This window comes from Pseudophryne corroboree, chromosome 11 (genome assembly GCF_028390025.1).
Source record: "Pseudophryne corroboree isolate aPseCor3 chromosome 11, aPseCor3.hap2, whole genome shotgun sequence".
Taxonomy (NCBI): Eukaryota; Metazoa; Chordata; class Amphibia; order Anura; family Myobatrachidae; genus Pseudophryne; species Pseudophryne corroboree.
In genome coordinates this window covers 166,093,717-166,110,239 of record NC_086454.1, presented here as the reverse complement: position 1 = coordinate 166,110,239, position 16,523 = coordinate 166,093,717, and the positions used below count along the sequence as shown (strand labels likewise).

General features: G+C 32.6%; 10 non-coding genes across 10 annotated transcripts; all 10 read left to right on the top strand.

Moving 5' to 3' along the window:
- Nucleotides 1–570: 570 nt before the first annotated feature.
- Nucleotides 571–644, top strand: TRNAI-AAU (transfer RNA isoleucine (anticodon AAU)). Its single transcript has one exon. It is a non-coding gene; the product is annotated as a tRNA-Ile (tRNA).
- Nucleotides 645–2,233: 1,589 nt separating this feature from the next.
- TRNAI-AAU (transfer RNA isoleucine (anticodon AAU)) lies at nucleotides 2,234–2,307 on the top strand. Its single transcript has one exon. It is a non-coding gene; the product is annotated as a tRNA-Ile (tRNA).
- Nucleotides 2,308–3,895: 1,588 nt separating this feature from the next.
- Nucleotides 3,896–3,969, top strand: TRNAI-AAU (transfer RNA isoleucine (anticodon AAU)). The gene has a single exon. It is a non-coding gene; the product is annotated as a tRNA-Ile (tRNA).
- A 1,588-nt stretch (nucleotides 3,970–5,557) lies between these two features.
- On the top strand, nucleotides 5,558–5,631 carry TRNAI-AAU (transfer RNA isoleucine (anticodon AAU)). Its single transcript has one exon. It is a non-coding gene; the product is annotated as a tRNA-Ile (tRNA).
- A 1,588-nt stretch (nucleotides 5,632–7,219) lies between these two features.
- TRNAI-AAU (transfer RNA isoleucine (anticodon AAU)) lies at nucleotides 7,220–7,293 on the top strand. Its single transcript has one exon. It is a non-coding gene; the product is annotated as a tRNA-Ile (tRNA).
- A 1,588-nt stretch (nucleotides 7,294–8,881) lies between these two features.
- Nucleotides 8,882–8,955, top strand: TRNAI-AAU (transfer RNA isoleucine (anticodon AAU)). Its single transcript has one exon. It is a non-coding gene; the product is annotated as a tRNA-Ile (tRNA).
- A 1,588-nt stretch (nucleotides 8,956–10,543) lies between these two features.
- On the top strand, nucleotides 10,544–10,617 carry TRNAI-AAU (transfer RNA isoleucine (anticodon AAU)). The gene has a single exon. It is a non-coding gene; the product is annotated as a tRNA-Ile (tRNA).
- A 1,588-nt stretch (nucleotides 10,618–12,205) lies between these two features.
- On the top strand, nucleotides 12,206–12,279 carry TRNAI-AAU (transfer RNA isoleucine (anticodon AAU)). Its single transcript has one exon. It is a non-coding gene; the product is annotated as a tRNA-Ile (tRNA).
- Nucleotides 12,280–13,867: 1,588 nt separating this feature from the next.
- On the top strand, nucleotides 13,868–13,941 carry TRNAI-AAU (transfer RNA isoleucine (anticodon AAU)). The gene has a single exon. It is a non-coding gene; the product is annotated as a tRNA-Ile (tRNA).
- Nucleotides 13,942–15,528: 1,587 nt separating this feature from the next.
- On the top strand, nucleotides 15,529–15,602 carry TRNAI-AAU (transfer RNA isoleucine (anticodon AAU)). The gene has a single exon. It is a non-coding gene; the product is annotated as a tRNA-Ile (tRNA).
- The last annotated feature ends 921 nt before the right edge of the window (nucleotides 15,603–16,523 follow it).

Here is a 16,523-nt window from a genome sequence, read left to right as displayed (position 1 = left end):
CACAATTTGTAAATTAAGCTATAGTATGATTACAGAGTGTAGACTGAATAAAAAGTGCTTTCCTATGGATTGAAGTTTGTATTTTCTTAAGATTTGCATTCCAAAATGGGCTAGCATTCTTTATTTCCAATGGGCACATTAAGCTACTTCCCCAATATATATTTTTTTGTGTTAAAAGTTATTCATACACAACTTGGTAAAACATACTAAATTTAATACATAATGGATTACATCCTGGGATTATCTTTTTCAACAATCTGTAAATTTACAATTAAAAATTGTGTATTAGATTTTTTTAGATTGATTTTGCTTAGATTTGCATATACTCCTAGTCTAAATTGTCTATTTTTATACTATTACGAGATGCCTTAATCTTTGTTATTATCCTATCTAATATTTATTTTTATTTTGTAATGTGGAAAGAAACTGGAGCATTTTTATGATACCCATGCTTCAAGTGACTCTATGGCTTAAGCTTTTTTTTGAAAAATGAAATGCTATAAAAACAAAATATGATCTGTGCTTTGAGGTACATTTGCCAGTTTTGTGTTTGCTGGCAGTAATATCTGTGGCCTGTTAGCTCAGTTGGTTAGAGTGTGGTGCTAATAATGCCAAGGTCACGTGTTCGATCCCCGTATGGGCCATTTGCTTTTCTTGATGGACAAGAATGGAATAAGCTCATCGGTGGAGTGCATGAATACTTGAAAACATCATAGACACATATATCACAAAATCTCTTCAAATACATATCAGAAGCCAGTGGGAGTGTCATCCTTTGGCTGATGAAAATTTTGCTCTACATGGCTCAGAGACTTTTGTCTCAAATCAAGCAATATGGCATAACTAAGATATGCAAGGGCAAATTAATCAGTTATTATATTGCTGCTCAAACATAGAGGGCACTAGGTGTTACTAGAAGAAGAAGAAGATATGTGCTCCCCTCTCATTAGTGCACACTGAAGTAAAAAAAAATGGAGAATTTCTAAAGACCAGAGCACAAGTAATGGATCTCTGCATTCTTATTGCATCTTTTCTTATTTCCAAATATTTGACATACTTCTAATTTGATAAGTTTAAAAATGAGTTTAAACAAAGGACACCACTGAAGATGATGGAATTTATATGAATTTTAAATGAAGATTTGCAATATTCATACATTGAATGAAAATGGAGCTATGAACAAAAGGAAAATAAACAATGTTAGATCCCACGAAATATGAACTCAGATTACTAGATTCAAAGTCCAGGGTGCTAACAATTACACCATGGAACCCTCACCTGAGCAATGGCATCTACTGAAGTGCGCTCATCTTTTAAATGCAAAGAAAAGAAATTCAATACTTTATATATATTATTTCAAGTTTCTAATAAGCTCAGGGATGCAATAGGTATTATGTAGAATATTTGTCCAAAACCAATGATAATATATAAAAAGTAACCTATTTTTTAAAGGAGAAGATAGATACTAGAAACCTAAATGCCTAGGACAAATTTCAGTTGGAGCATCACCCCTTATGTTATCCTAGCATTGAATTGACAGTTTTTCTGTATTTCCATATTTGCATATCAGCCACTTACAATTGTTTCAAGCTTTATAACAGAGGACTGCCTTTTTTATAGACCAAGGATGAAAGTCTCTTGTGAGTTAAGTCTGATAATGACATCACAATTTGTAAATTAAGCTATAGTATGGTTACAGAGTGAAGACTGAATAAAAAGTGCTTTCCTATGGATTGAAGTTTGTATTTTCTTAAGCTGTGCATTCCAAAATGGGCTAGCATTCTTTATTTCCAATGGGCACATTAAGCTACTTCCCCAATATATATTTTTTAGTGTTAAAAGTTATTCATACACAACTTGGTAAAACATACTAAATTTAATACATAATGGATTACATCCTGGGATTATCTTTTTCAACAATCTGTAAATTTACAATTAAAAATTGTGTATTAGATTTTTTAGATTGATTTTGCTTAGATTTGCATATACTCCTAGTCTAAATTGTCTATTTTTATACTATTACTAGATGCCTTAATCTTTGTTATTATCCTATCTATTATTTATTTTTATTTTGCAATGTGGAAAGAAACTGGAGCATTTTTATGATACCCATGCTTCAAGTGACTCTATGGCTTAAGCTTTTTTTTGAAAAATGAAATGCTATAAAAACAAAATATGATCTGTGCTTTGAGGTACATTTGCCAGTTTTGTGTTTGCTGGCCGTAATATCTGTGGCCTGTTAGCTCAGTTGGTTAGAGTGTGGTGCTAATAATGCCAAGGTCACATGTTCGATCCCCGTATGGGCCATTTGCTTTTCTTGATGGACAAGAATGGAATAAGCTCATCGGTGGAGTGCATGAATACTTGAAAACATCATAGACACATATATCACAAAATCTCTTCAAATACATATCAGAAGCCAGTGGGAGTGTCATCCTTTGGCTGATGAAGATTTTTCTCTACATGGCTCAGTGACTTTTGTCTCAAATCAAGCAATATGGCATAACTAAGATATGCAAGGGCAAATTAATCAGTTATTATATTGCTGCTCAAACATAGAGGGCACTAGGTGTTACTAGAAGAAGAAGAAGATATGTGCTCCCCTCTCATTAGTGCACACTGAAGTAAAAAAAATGGAGAATTTCTAAAGACCAGAGCACAAGTAATGGATCTCTGCATTCTTATTGCATCTTTTCTTATTTCCAAATATTTGACATACTTCTGATTTGATAAGTTTAAAAATGAGTTTAAACAAAAGACACCACTGAAGATGATGGAATTTATATGAATTTTAAATGAAGATTTGCAATACTCATACATTGAATGAAAATGGAGCTTTGAACAAAAGGAAAATAAACAATGTTAGCTCCCACGAGATATGAACTCAGATTACTAGATTCAAAGTCCAGGTTGCTAACAATTACATCATGGAACCCTCACCTGAGCAATGGCATCTACTGAAGTGCGCTCATCTTTTAAATGCAAAGAAAAGAAATTCAATACTTTATATATATTATTTCAAGTTTCTAATAAGCTCAGGGATGCAATAGGTATTATGTAGAATATTTGTCCAAACCCAATGATAATATATAAAAAGTAACCTATTTTTTAAAGGAGAAGATAGATACTAGAAACCTAAATGCCTAGGACCAATTTCAGTTGGAGCATCACCCCTTATGTTATCCTAGCATTGAATTGACAGTTTTTCTGTATTTCCATATTTGCATATCAGCCACTTACAATTGTTTCAAGCTTTATAACAGAGGACTGCCTTTTTTATAGACCAAGGATGAAAGTCTCTTGTGAGTTAAGTCTGATAATGACATCACAATTTGTAAATTAAGCTATAGTATGATTACAGAGTGTAGACTGAATAAAAAGTGCTTTCCTATGGATTGAAGTTTGTATTTTCTTAAGATTTGCATTCCAAAATGGGCTAGCATTCTTTATTTCCAATGGGCACATTGAGCTACTTCCCCAATATATATTTTTTTGTGTTAAAAGTTATTCATACACAACTTGGTAAAACATACTAAATTTAATACATAATGGATTACATCCTGGGATTATCTTTTTCAACAATCTGTAAATTTACAATTAAAAATTGTGTATTAGATTTTTTAGATTGATTTTGCTTAGATTTGCATATACTCCTAGTCTAAATTGTCTATTTTTATACTATTACTAGATGCCTTAATCTTTGTTATTATCCTATCTAATATTTATTTTTATTTTGTAATGTGGAAAGAAACTGGAGCATTTTTATGATACCCATGCTTCAAGTGACTCTATGGCTTAAGCTTTTTTTTGAAAAATGAAACGCTATAAAAACAAAATATGATCTGTGCTTTGAGGTACATTTGCCAGTTTTGTGTTTGCTTGCAGTAACATCTGTGGCCGGTTAGCTCAGTTGGTTAGAGCGTGGTGCTAATAACGCCAAGGTCACGGGTTCGATCCCCGTATGGGCCATTTGCTTTTCTTGATGGACAAGAATGGAATAAGCTCATCGGTGGAGTGCATGAATACTTGAAAACATCATAGACACATATATCACAAAATCTCTTCAAATACATATCAGAAGCCAGTGGGAGTGTCATCCTTTGGCTGATGAAGATTTTTCTCTACTTGGCTCAGTGACTTTTGTCTCAAATCAAGCAATATGGCATAACTAAGATATGCAAGGGCAAATTAATCAGTTATTATATTGCTGCTCAAACATAGAGGGCACTAGGTGTTACTAGAAGAAGAAGAAGATATGTGCTCCCCTCTCATTAGTGCACACTGAAGTAAAAAAAATGGAGAATTTCTAAAGACCAGAGCACAAGTAATGGATCTCTGCATTCTTATTGCATCTTTTCTTATTTCCAAATATTTGACATACTTCTGATTTGATAAGTTTAAAAATGAGTTTAAACAAAGGACACCACTGAAGATGATGGAATTTATATGAATTTTAAATGAAGATTTGCAATACTCATACATTGAATGAAAATGGAGCTTTGAACAAAAGGAAAATAAACAATGTTAGCTCCCACGAGATATGAACTCAGATGACTAGATTCAAAGTCCAGGGTGCTAACAATTACACCATGGAACCCTCACCTGAGCAATGGCATCTACTGAAGTGCGCTCATCTTTTAAATGCAAAGAAAAGAAATTCAATACTTTATATATATTATTTCAAGTTTCTAATAAGCTCAGGGATGCAATATGTATTATGTAGAATATTTGTCCAAAACCAATGATAATATATAAAAAGTAACCCATTTTTTAAAGGAGAAGATAGATACTAGAAACCTAAATGCCTAGGACCAATTTCAGTTGGAGCATCACCCCTTATGTAATCCTAGCATTGAATTGACAGTTTTTCTGTATTTCCATATTTGCATATCAGCCACTTACAATTGTTTCAAGCTTTATAACAGAGGACTGCCTTTTTTATAGACCAAGGATGAAAGTCTCTTGTGAGTTAAATCTGATAATGACATCACAATTTGTAAATTAAGCTATAGTATGATTACAGAGTGTAGACTGAATAAAAAGTGCTTTCCTATGGATTGAAGTTTGTATTTTCTTAAGCTTTGCATTCCAAAATGGGCTAGCATTCTTTATTTCCAATGGGCACATTAAGCTACTTCCCCAATATATATTTTTTTGTGTTAAAAGTTATTCATACACAACTTGGTAAAACATACTAAATTTAATACATAATGGATTACATCCTGGGATTATCTTTTTCAACAATCTGTAAATTTACTATTAAAAATTGTGTATTAGATTTTTTAGATTGATTTTGCTTAGATTTGCATATACTCCTTGTCTAAATTGTCTATTTTTATACTATTAGTTGATGCCTTAATCTTTGTTATTATCCTATCTAATATTTATTTTTATTTTGTAATGTGGATAGAAACTGGAGCATTTTTATGATACCCATGCTTCAAGTGACTCTATGGCTTAAGCTTTTTTTTGAAAAATGAAATGCTATAAAAACAAAATATGATCTGTGCTTTGAGGTATATTTGCCAGTTTTGTGTTTGCTTGCAGTAATATCTGTGGCCTGTTAGCTCAGTTGGTTAGAGCGTGGTGCTAATAATGCCAAGGTCACGGGTTCGATCCCCGTATGGGCCATTTGCTTTTCTTGATGGACAAGAACGGAATAAGCTCATTGGTGGAGTGCATGAATACTTAAAAACATCATAGACACATATATCACAAAATCTCTTCAAATACATATCAGAAGCCAGTGGGAGTGTCATCCTTTGGCTGATGAAGATTTTTCTCTACATGGCTCAGTGACTTTTGTCTCAAATCAAGCAATATGGCATAACTAAGATATGCAAGGGCAAATTAATCAGTTATTATATTGCTGCTCAAACATAGAGGGCACTAGGTGTTACTAGAAGAAGAAGAAGATATGTGCTCTCCTCTCATTAGTGCACACTGAAGTAAAAAAAATGGAGAATTTCTAAAGACCAGAGCACAAGTAATGGATCTCTGCATTCTTATTGCATCTTTTCTTATTTCCAAATATTTGACATACTTCTGATTTGATAAGTTTAAAAATGAGTTTAAACAAAAGACACCACTGAAGATGATGGAATTTATATGAATTTTAAATGAAGATTTGCAATACTCATACATTGAATGAAAATGGAGCTTTGAACAAAAGGAAAATAAACAATGTTAGCTCCCACGAGATATGAACTCAGATTACTAGATTCAAAGTCCAGGTTGCTAACAATTACATCATGGAACCCTCACCTGAGCAATGGCATCTACTGAAGTGCGCTCATCTTTTAAATGCAAAGAAAAGAAATTCAATACTTTATATATATTATTTCAAGTTTCTAATAAGCTCAGGGATGCAATAGGTATTATGTAGAATATTTGTCCAAACCCAATGATAATATATAAAAAGTAACCTATTTTTTAAAGGAGAAGATAGATACTAGAAACCTAAATGCCTAGGACCAATTTCAGTTGGAGCATCACCCCTTATGTTATCCTAGCATTGAATTGACAGTTTTTCTGTATTTCCATATTTGCATATCAGCCACTTACAATTGTTTCAAGCTTTATAACAGAGGACTGCCTTTTTTATAGACCAAGGATGAAAGTCTCTTGTGAGTTAAGTCTGATAATGACATCACAATTTGTAAATTAAGCTATAGTATGATTACAGAGTGTAGACTGAATAAAAAGTGCTTTCCTATGGATTGAAGTTTGTATTTTCTTAAGATTTGCATTCCAAAATGGGCTAGCATTCTTTATTTCCAATGGGCACATTGAGCTACTTCCCCAATATATATTTTTTTGTGTTAAAAGTTATTCATACACAACTTGGTAAAACATACTAAATTTAATACATAATGGATTACATCCTGGGATTATCTTTTTCAACAATCTGTAAATTTACAATTAAAAATTGTGTATTAGATTTTTTAGATTGATTTTGCTTAGATTTGCATATACTCCTAGTCTAAATTGTCTATTTTTATACTATTACTAGATGCCTTAATCTTTGTTATTATCCTATCTAATATTTATTTTTATTTTGTAATGTGGAAAGAAACTGGAGCATTTTTATGATACCCATGCTTCAAGTGACTCTATGGCTTAAGCTTTTTTTTGAAAAATGAAACGCTATAAAAACAAAATATGATCTGTGCTTTGAGGTACATTTGCCAGTTTTGTGTTTGCTTGCAGTAACATCTGTGGCCGGTTAGCTCAGTTGGTTAGAGCGTGGTGCTAATAACGCCAAGGTCACGGGTTCGATCCCCGTATGGGCCATTTGCTTTTCTTGATGGACAAGAATGGAATAAGCTCATCGGTGGAGTGCATGAATACTTGAAAACATCATAGACACATATATCACAAAATCTCTTCAAATACATATCAGAAGCCAGTGGGAGTGTCATCCTTTGGCTGATGAAGATTTTTCTCTACTTGGCTCAGTGACTTTTGTCTCAAATCAAGCAATATGGCATAACTAAGATATGCAAGGGCAAATTAATCAGTTATTATATTGCTGCTCAAACATAGAGGGCACTAGGTGTTACTAGAAGAAGAAGAAGATATGTGCTCCCCTCTCATTAGTGCACACTGAAGTAAAAAAAATGGAGAATTTCTAAAGACCAGAGCACAAGTAATGGATCTCTGCATTCTTATTGCATCTTTTCTTATTTCCAAATATTTGACATACTTCTGATTTGATAAGTTTAAAAATGAGTTTAAACAAAAGACACCACTGAAGATGATGGAATTTATATGAATTTTAAATGAAGATTTGCAATACTCATACATTGAATGAAAATGGAGCTTTGAACAAAAGGAAAATAAACAATGTTAGCTCCCACGAGATATGAACTCAGATTACTAGATTCAAAGTCCAGGTTGCTAACAATTACATCATGGAACCCTCACCTGAGCAATGGCATCTACTGAAGTGCGCTCATCTTTTAAATGCAAAGAAAAGAAATTCAATACTTTATATATATTATTTCAAGTTTCTAATAAGCTCAGGGATGCAATAGGTATTATGTAGAATATTTGTCCAAACCCAATGATAATATATAAAAAGTAACCTATTTTTTAAAGGAGAAGATAGATACTAGAAACCTAAATGCCTAGGACCAATTTCAGTTGGAGCATCACCCCTTATGTTATCCTAGCATTGAATTGACAGTTTTTCTGTATTTCCATATTTGCATATCAGCCACTTACAATTGTTTCAAGCTTTATAACAGAGGACTGCCTTTTTTATAGACCAAGGATGAAAGTCTCTTGTGAGTTAAGTCTGATAATGACATCACAATTTGTAAATTAAGCTATAGTATGATTACAGAGTGTAGACTGAATAAAAAGTGCTTTCCTATGGATTGAAGTTTGTATTTTCTTAAGATTTGCATTCCAAAATGGGCTAGCATTCTTTATTTCCAATGGGCACATTGAGCTACTTCCCCAATATATATTTTTTTGTGTTAAAAGTTATTCATACACAACTTGGTAAAACATACTAAATTTAATACATAATGGATTACATCCTGGGATTATCTTTTTCAACAATCTGTAAATTTACAATTAAAAATTGTGTATTAGATTTTTTAGATTGATTTTGCTTAGATTTGCATATACTCCTAGTCTAAATTGTCTATTTTTATACTATTACTAGATGCCTTAATCTTTGTTATTATCCTATCTAATATTTATTTTTATTTTGTAATGTGGAAAGAAACTGGAGCATTTTTATGATACCCATGCTTCAAGTGACTCTATGGCTTAAGCTTTTTTTTGAAAAATGAAACGCTATAAAAACAAAATATGATCTGTGCTTTGAGGTACATTTGCCAGTTTTGTGTTTGCTTGCAGTAACATCTGTGGCCGGTTAGCTCAGTTGGTTAGAGCGTGGTGCTAATAACGCCAAGGTCACGGGTTCGATCCCCGTATGGGCCATTTGCTTTTCTTGATGGACAAGAATGGAATAAGCTCATCGGTGGAGTGCATGAATACTTGAAAACATCATAGACACATATATCACAAAATCTCTTCAAATACATATCAGAAGCCAGTGGGAGTGTCATCCTTTGGCTGATGAAGATTTTTCTCTACTTGGCTCAGTGACTTTTGTCTCAAATCAAGCAATATGGCATAACTAAGATATGCAAGGGCAAATTAATCAGTTATTATATTGCTGCTCAAACATAGAGGGCACTAGGTGTTACTAGAAGAAGAAGAAGATATGTGCTCCCCTCTCATTAGTGCACACTGAAGTAAAAAAAATGGAGAATTTCTAAAGACCAGAGCACAAGTAATGGATCTCTGCATTCTTATTGCATCTTTTCTTATTTCCAAATATTTGACATACTTCTGATTTGATAAGTTTAAAAATGAGTTTAAACAAAGGACACCACTGAAGATGATGGAATTTATATGAATTTTAAATGAAGATTTGCAATACTCATACATTGAATGAAAATGGAGCTTTGAACAAAAGGAAAATAAACAATGTTAGCTCCCACGAGATATGAACTCAGATGACTAGATTCAAAGTCCAGGGTGCTAACAATTACACCATGGAACCCTCACCTGAGCAATGGCATCTACTGAAGTGCGCTCATCTTTTAAATGCAAAGAAAAGAAATTCAATACTTTATATATATTATTTCAAGTTTCTAATAAGCTCAGGGATGCAATATGTATTATGTAGAATATTTGTCCAAAACCAATGATAATATATAAAAAGTAACCCATTTTTTAAAGGAGAAGATAGATACTAGAAACCTAAATGCCTAGGACCAATTTCAGTTGGAGCATCACCCCTTATGTAATCCTAGCATTGAATTGACAGTTTTTCTGTATTTCCATATTTGCATATCAGCCACTTACAATTGTTTCAAGCTTTATAACAGAGGACTGCCTTTTTTATAGACCAAGGATGAAAGTCTCTCGTGAGTTAAATCTGATAATGACATCACAATTTGTAAATTAAGCTATAGTATGATTACAGAGTGTAGACTGAATAAAAAGTGCTTTCCTATGGATTGAAGTTTGTATTTTCTTAAGCTTTGCATTCCAAAATGGGCTAGCATTCTTTATTTCCAATGGGCACATTAAGCTACTTCCCCAATATATATTTTTTTGTGTTAAAAGTTATTCATACACAACTTGGTAAAACATACTAAATTTAATACATAATGGATTACATCCTGGGATTATCTTTTTCAACAATCTGTAAATTTACTATTAAAAATTGTGTATTAGATTTTTTAGATTGATTTTGCTTAGATTTGCATATACTCCTTGTCTAAATTGTCTATTTTTATACTATTAGTTGATGCCTTAATCTTTGTTATTATCCTATCTAATATTTATTTTTATTTTGTAATGTGGATAGAAACTGGAGCATTTTTATGATACCCATGCTTCAAGTGACTCTATGGCTTAAGCTTTTTTTTGAAAAATGAAATGCTATAAAAACAAAATATGATCTGTGCTTTGAGGTATATTTGCCAGTTTTGTGTTTGCTTGCAGTAATATCTGTGGCCTGTTAGCTCAGTTGGTTAGAGCGTGGTGCTAATAATGCCAAGGTCACGGGTTCGATCCCCGTATGGGCCATTTGCTTTTCTTGATGGACAAGAACGGAATAAGCTCATTGGTGGAGTGCATGAATACTTAAAAACATCATAGACACATATATCACAAAATCTCTTCAAATACATATCAGAAGCCAGTGGGAGTGTCATCCTTTGGCTGATGAAGATTTTTCTCTACATGGCTCAGTGACTTTTGTCTCAAATCAAGCAATATGGCATAACTAAGATATGCAAGGGCAAATTAATCAGTTATTATATTGCTGCTCAAACATAGAGGGCACTAGGTGTTACTAGAAGAAGAAGAAGATATGTGCTCTCCTCTCATTAGTGCACACTGAAGTAAAAAAAATGGAGAATTTCTAAAGACCAGAGCACAAGTAATGGATCTCTGCATTCTTATTGCATCTTTTCTTATTTCCAAATATTTGACATACTTCTGATTTGATAAGTTTAAAAATGAGTTTAAACAAAAGACACCACTGAAGATGATGGAATTTATATGAATTTTAAATGAAGATTTGCAATACTCATACATTGAATGAAAATGGAGCTTTGAACAAAAGGAAAATAAACAATGTTAGCTCCCACGAGATATGAACTCAGATTACTAGATTCAAAGTCCAGGTTGCTAACAATTACACCATGGAACCCTCACCTGAGCAATGGCATCTACTGAAGTGCGCTCATCTTTTAAATGCAAAGAAAAGAAATTCAATACTTTATATATATTATTTCAAGTTTCTAATAAGCTCAGGGATGCAATAGGTATTATGTAGAATATTTGTCCAAACCCAATGATAATATATAAAAAGTAACCTATTTTTTAAAGGAGAAGATAGATACTAGAAACCTAAATGCCTAGGACCAATTTCAGTTGGAGCATCACCCCTTATGTTATCCTAGCATTGAATTGACAGTTTTCCTGTATTTCCATATTTGCATATCAGCCACTTACAATTGTTTCAAGCTTTATAACAGAGGACTGCCTTTTTTATAGACCAAGGATGAAAGTCTCTTGTGAGTTAAGTCTGATAATGACATCACAATTTGTAAATTAAGCTATAGTATGATTACAGAGTGTAGACTGAATAAAAAGTGCTTTCCTATGGATTGAAGTTTGTATTTTCTTTAGATTTGCATTCCAAAATGGGCTAGCATTCTTTATTTCCAATGGGCACATTGAGCTACTTCCCCAATATATATATTTTTGTGTTAAAAGATATTCATACACAACTTGGTAAAACATACTAAATTTAATACATAATGGATTACATCCTGGGATTATCTTTTTCAACAATCTGTAAATTTACAATTAAAAATTGTGTATTAGATTTTTTAGATTGATTTTGCTTAGATTTGCATATACTCCTAGTCTAAATTGTCTATTTTTATACTATTACTAGATGCCTTAATCTTTGTTATTATCCTATCTAATATTTATTTTTATTTTGTAATGTGGAAAGAAACTGGAGCATTTTTATGATACCCATGCTTCAAGTGACTCTATGGCTTAAGCTTTTTTTTGAAAAATGAAATGCTATAAAAACAAAATATGATCTGTGCTTTGAGGTACATTTGCCAGTTTTGTGTTTGTTTGCAGTAACATCTCTGGCCGGTTAGCTCAGTTGGTTAGAGCGTGGTGCTAATAACGCCAAGGTCACGGGTTCGATCCCCGTATGGGCCATTTGCTTTTCTTGATGGACAAGAATGGAATAAGCTCATCGATGGAGTGCATGAATACTTGAAAACATCATAGACACATATATCACAAAATCTCTTCAAATACATATCAGAAGCCAGTGGGAGTGTCATCCTTTGGCTGATGAAGATTTTTCTCTACATGGCTCAGTGACTTTTGTCTCAAATCAAGCAATATGGCATAACTAAGATATGCAAGGGCAAATTAATTAGTTATTATATTGCTGCTCAAACATAGAGGGCACTAGGTGTTACTAGAAGATGAAGAAGATATGTGCTCCCCTCTCATTAGTGCACACTGAAGTAAAAAAAATTGAGAATTTCTAAAGACCAGAGCACAAGTAATGGATCTCTGCATTCTTATTGCATCTTTTCTTATTTCCAAATATTTGACATACTTCTGATTTGATAAGTTTAAAAATGAGTTTAAACAAAGGACACCACTGAAGATGATGGAATTTATATGAATTTTAAATGAAGATTTGCAATACTCATACATTGAATGAAAATGGAGCTTTGAACAAAAGGAAAATAAACAATGTTAGCTCCCACGAGATATGAACTCAGATTACTAGATTCAAAGTCAAGGTTGCTAACAATTACACCATGGAACCCTCACCTGAGCAATGGCATCTACTGAAGTCCGCTCATCTTTTAAATGCAAAGAAAAGAAATTCAATACTTTATATATATTATTTCAAGTTTCTAATAAGCTCAGGGATGCAATAGGTATTATGTAGAATATTTGTCCAAACCCAATGATAATATATAAAAAGTAACCTATTTTTTAAAGGAGAAGATAGATACTAGAAACCTAAATGCCTAGGACCAATTTCAGTTGGAGCATCACCCCTTATGTTATCCTAGCATTGAATTGACTGTTTTTCTGTATTTCCATATTTGCATATCAGCTATTTACAATTGTTTCAAGCTTTATAACAGATGATTGCCTTTTTTATAGACCAAGGATGAAAGTCTCTTGTGAGTTAAGTCTGATAATGACATCACAATTTGTAAATTAAGCTATAGTATGATTACAGAGTGTAGACTGAATAAAAAGTGCTTTCCTATGGATTGAAGTTTGTATTTTCTTAAGCTTTGCATTCCAAAATGGGCTAGCATTATTTATTTCCAATGGGCACATTAAGCTTCTTCCCCAATATATATTTTTTTGTGTTAAAAGTTATTCATACACAACTTGGTAAAACATACTAAATTTAATACATAATGGATTACATCCTGGGATTATCTTTTTCAACAATCTGTAAATTTACAATTAAAAATTGTGTATTAGATTTTTTAGATTGATTTTGCTTAGATTTGCATATACTCCTAGTCTAAATTGTCTATTTTTATACTATTACTAGATGCCTTAATCTTTGTAATTATCCTATCTAATATTTATTTTTATTTTGTAATGTGGAAAGAAACTGGAGCATTTTTATGATACCCATGCTTCAAGTGACTCTATGGCTTAAGCTTTTTTTTGAAAAATGAAATGCTATAAAAACAAAAAATGATCTGTGCTTTGAGATATATTTGCCAGTTTTGTGTTTGCTTGCAGTAATATCTGTGGCCGGTTAGCGCAGTTGGTTAGAGCGTGGTGCTAATAACACCAAGGTCACGGGTTCAATCCCCGTATGGGCCATTTGCTTTTCTTGATGGACAAGAATGGAATAAGCTCATCGGTGGAGTGCATGAATACTTGAAAACATCATAGACACATATATCACAAAATCTCTTCAAATACATATCAGAAGCCAGTGGGAGTGTCATCCTTTGGCTGATGAAGATTTTTCTCTACATGGCTCAGTGACTTTTGTCTCAAATCAAGCAATATGGCATAACTAAGATATGCAAGGGCAAATTAATTAGTTATTATATTGCTGCTCAAACATAGAGGGCACTAGGTGTTACTAGAAGAAGAAGAAGATATGTGCTTCCCTCTCATTAGTGCACACTGAAGTAAAAAAAATGGAGAATTTCTAAAGACCAGAGCACAAGTAATGGATCTCTGCATTCTTATTGCATCTTTTCTTATTTCCAAATATTTGACATACTTCTAATTTGATAAGTTTAAAAATGAGTTTAAACAAAGGACACCACTGAAGATGATGGAATTTATATGAATTTTAAATGAAGATTTGCAATACTCATACATTGAATGAAAATGGAGCTTTGAACAAAAGGAAAATAAACAATGTTAGCTCCCACGAGATATGAACTCAGATTACTAGATTCAAAGTCCAGGGTGCTAACAATTACACCATGGAACCCTCACCTGAGCAATGGCATCTACTGAAGTGCGCTCATCTTTTAAATGCAAAGAAAAGAAATTCAATACTTTATATATATTATTTCAAGTTTCTAATAAGCTCAGGGATGCAATAGGTATTATGTAGAATATTTGTCCAAACCCAATGATAATATATAAAAAGTAACCTATTTTTTAAAGGAGAAGATAGATACTAGAAACCTAAATGCCTAGGACCAATTTCAGTTGGAGCATCACCCCTTATGTTATCCTAGCATTGAATTGACAGTTTTTCTGTATTTCCATATTTGCATATCAGCCGCTTACAATTGTTTCAAGCTTTATAACAGAGGACTGCCTTTTTTATAGACCAAGGATGAAAGTCTCTTGTGAGTTAAGTCTGATAATGACATCACAATTTGTAAATTAAGCTATAGTATGATTACAGAGTGTAGACTGAATAAAAAGTGCTTTCCTATGGATTGAAGTTTGTATTTTCTTAAGCTTTGCATTCCAAAATGGGCTAGCATTCTTTATTTCCAATGGGCACATTAAGCTACTTCCCCAATATATATTTTTTTGTGTTAAAAGTTATTCATACACAACTTGGTAAAACATACTAAATTTAATACATAATGGATTACATCCTGGATTATCTTTTTCAACAATTTGTAAATTTACAATTAAAAATTGTGTATTAGATTTTTTAGATTGATTTTGCTTAGATTTGCATATACTCCTTGTCTAAATTGTCTATTTTTATACTATTAGTAGATGCCTTAATCTTTGTTATTATCCTATCTAATATTTATTTTTATTTTGTAATGTGGAAAGAAACTGGAGCATTTTTATGATACCCATGCTTCAAGTGACTCTATGGCTTAAGCTTTTTTTTGAAAAATGAAATGCTATAAAAACAAAATATGATCTGTGCTTTGAGGTACATTTGCCAGTTTTGTGTTTGCTTGCAGTGATATCTGTGGTCGGTTAGCTCAGTTGGTTAGAGCGTGGTGCTAATAACGCCAAGGTCACGGGTTCGATCCCCATATGGGCCATTTGCTTTTCTTGATGGACAAGAATGGAATAAGCTCATCGGTTGAGTGCATGAATACTTGAAAACATCATAGACACATATATCACAAAATCTCTTCAAATACATATCAGAAGCCAGTGGGAGTGTCATCCTTTGGCTGATGAAGATTTTTCTCTACATGGCTCAGTGACTTTTGTCTAAAATCAAGCAATATGGCATAACTAAGATATGCAAGGGCAAATTAAATAGTTATTATATTGCTGCTCAAACATAGAGGGCACTAGGTGTTACTAGAAGAAGAAGAAGATATGTGCTTACTGAAGTAAAAAAAAATGGAGAATTTCTAAAGACCAGAGCACAAGTAATGGATCTCTGCATTCTTATTGCATCTTTTCTTATTTCCAAATATTTGACATACTTCTGATTTGATAAGTTTAAAAAAGAGTTTAAACAAAGGACACCACTGAAGATGATGGAATTTATATGAATTTTAAATGAAGATTTGCAATACTCATACATTGAATGAAAATGGAGCTTTGAACAATAGGAAAATAAACAATGTTAGTTCCCACGAGATATGAATTCAGATTACTAGATTCAAAGTCAGTGGTGCTAACAATTACACCATGGAACCCTCACCTGAGCAATGGCATCTACTGAAGTGCGCTCATCTTTTAAATGCAAAGAAAAGAAATTCAATACTTTATATATATTATTTCAAGTTTCTAATAAGCTCAGGGATGCAATAGGTATTATGTAGAATATTTGTCCAAACCCAATGATAATATATAAAAAGTAACCTATTTTTTAAAGGAGAAGATAGATACTAGAAACCTAAATGCCTAGGACCAATTTCAGTTGGAGCATCACCCCCTATGTTATCCTAGCATTGAATTGACAGTTTTTCTGTATTTCCATATTTGCATATCAGCCACTTACAATT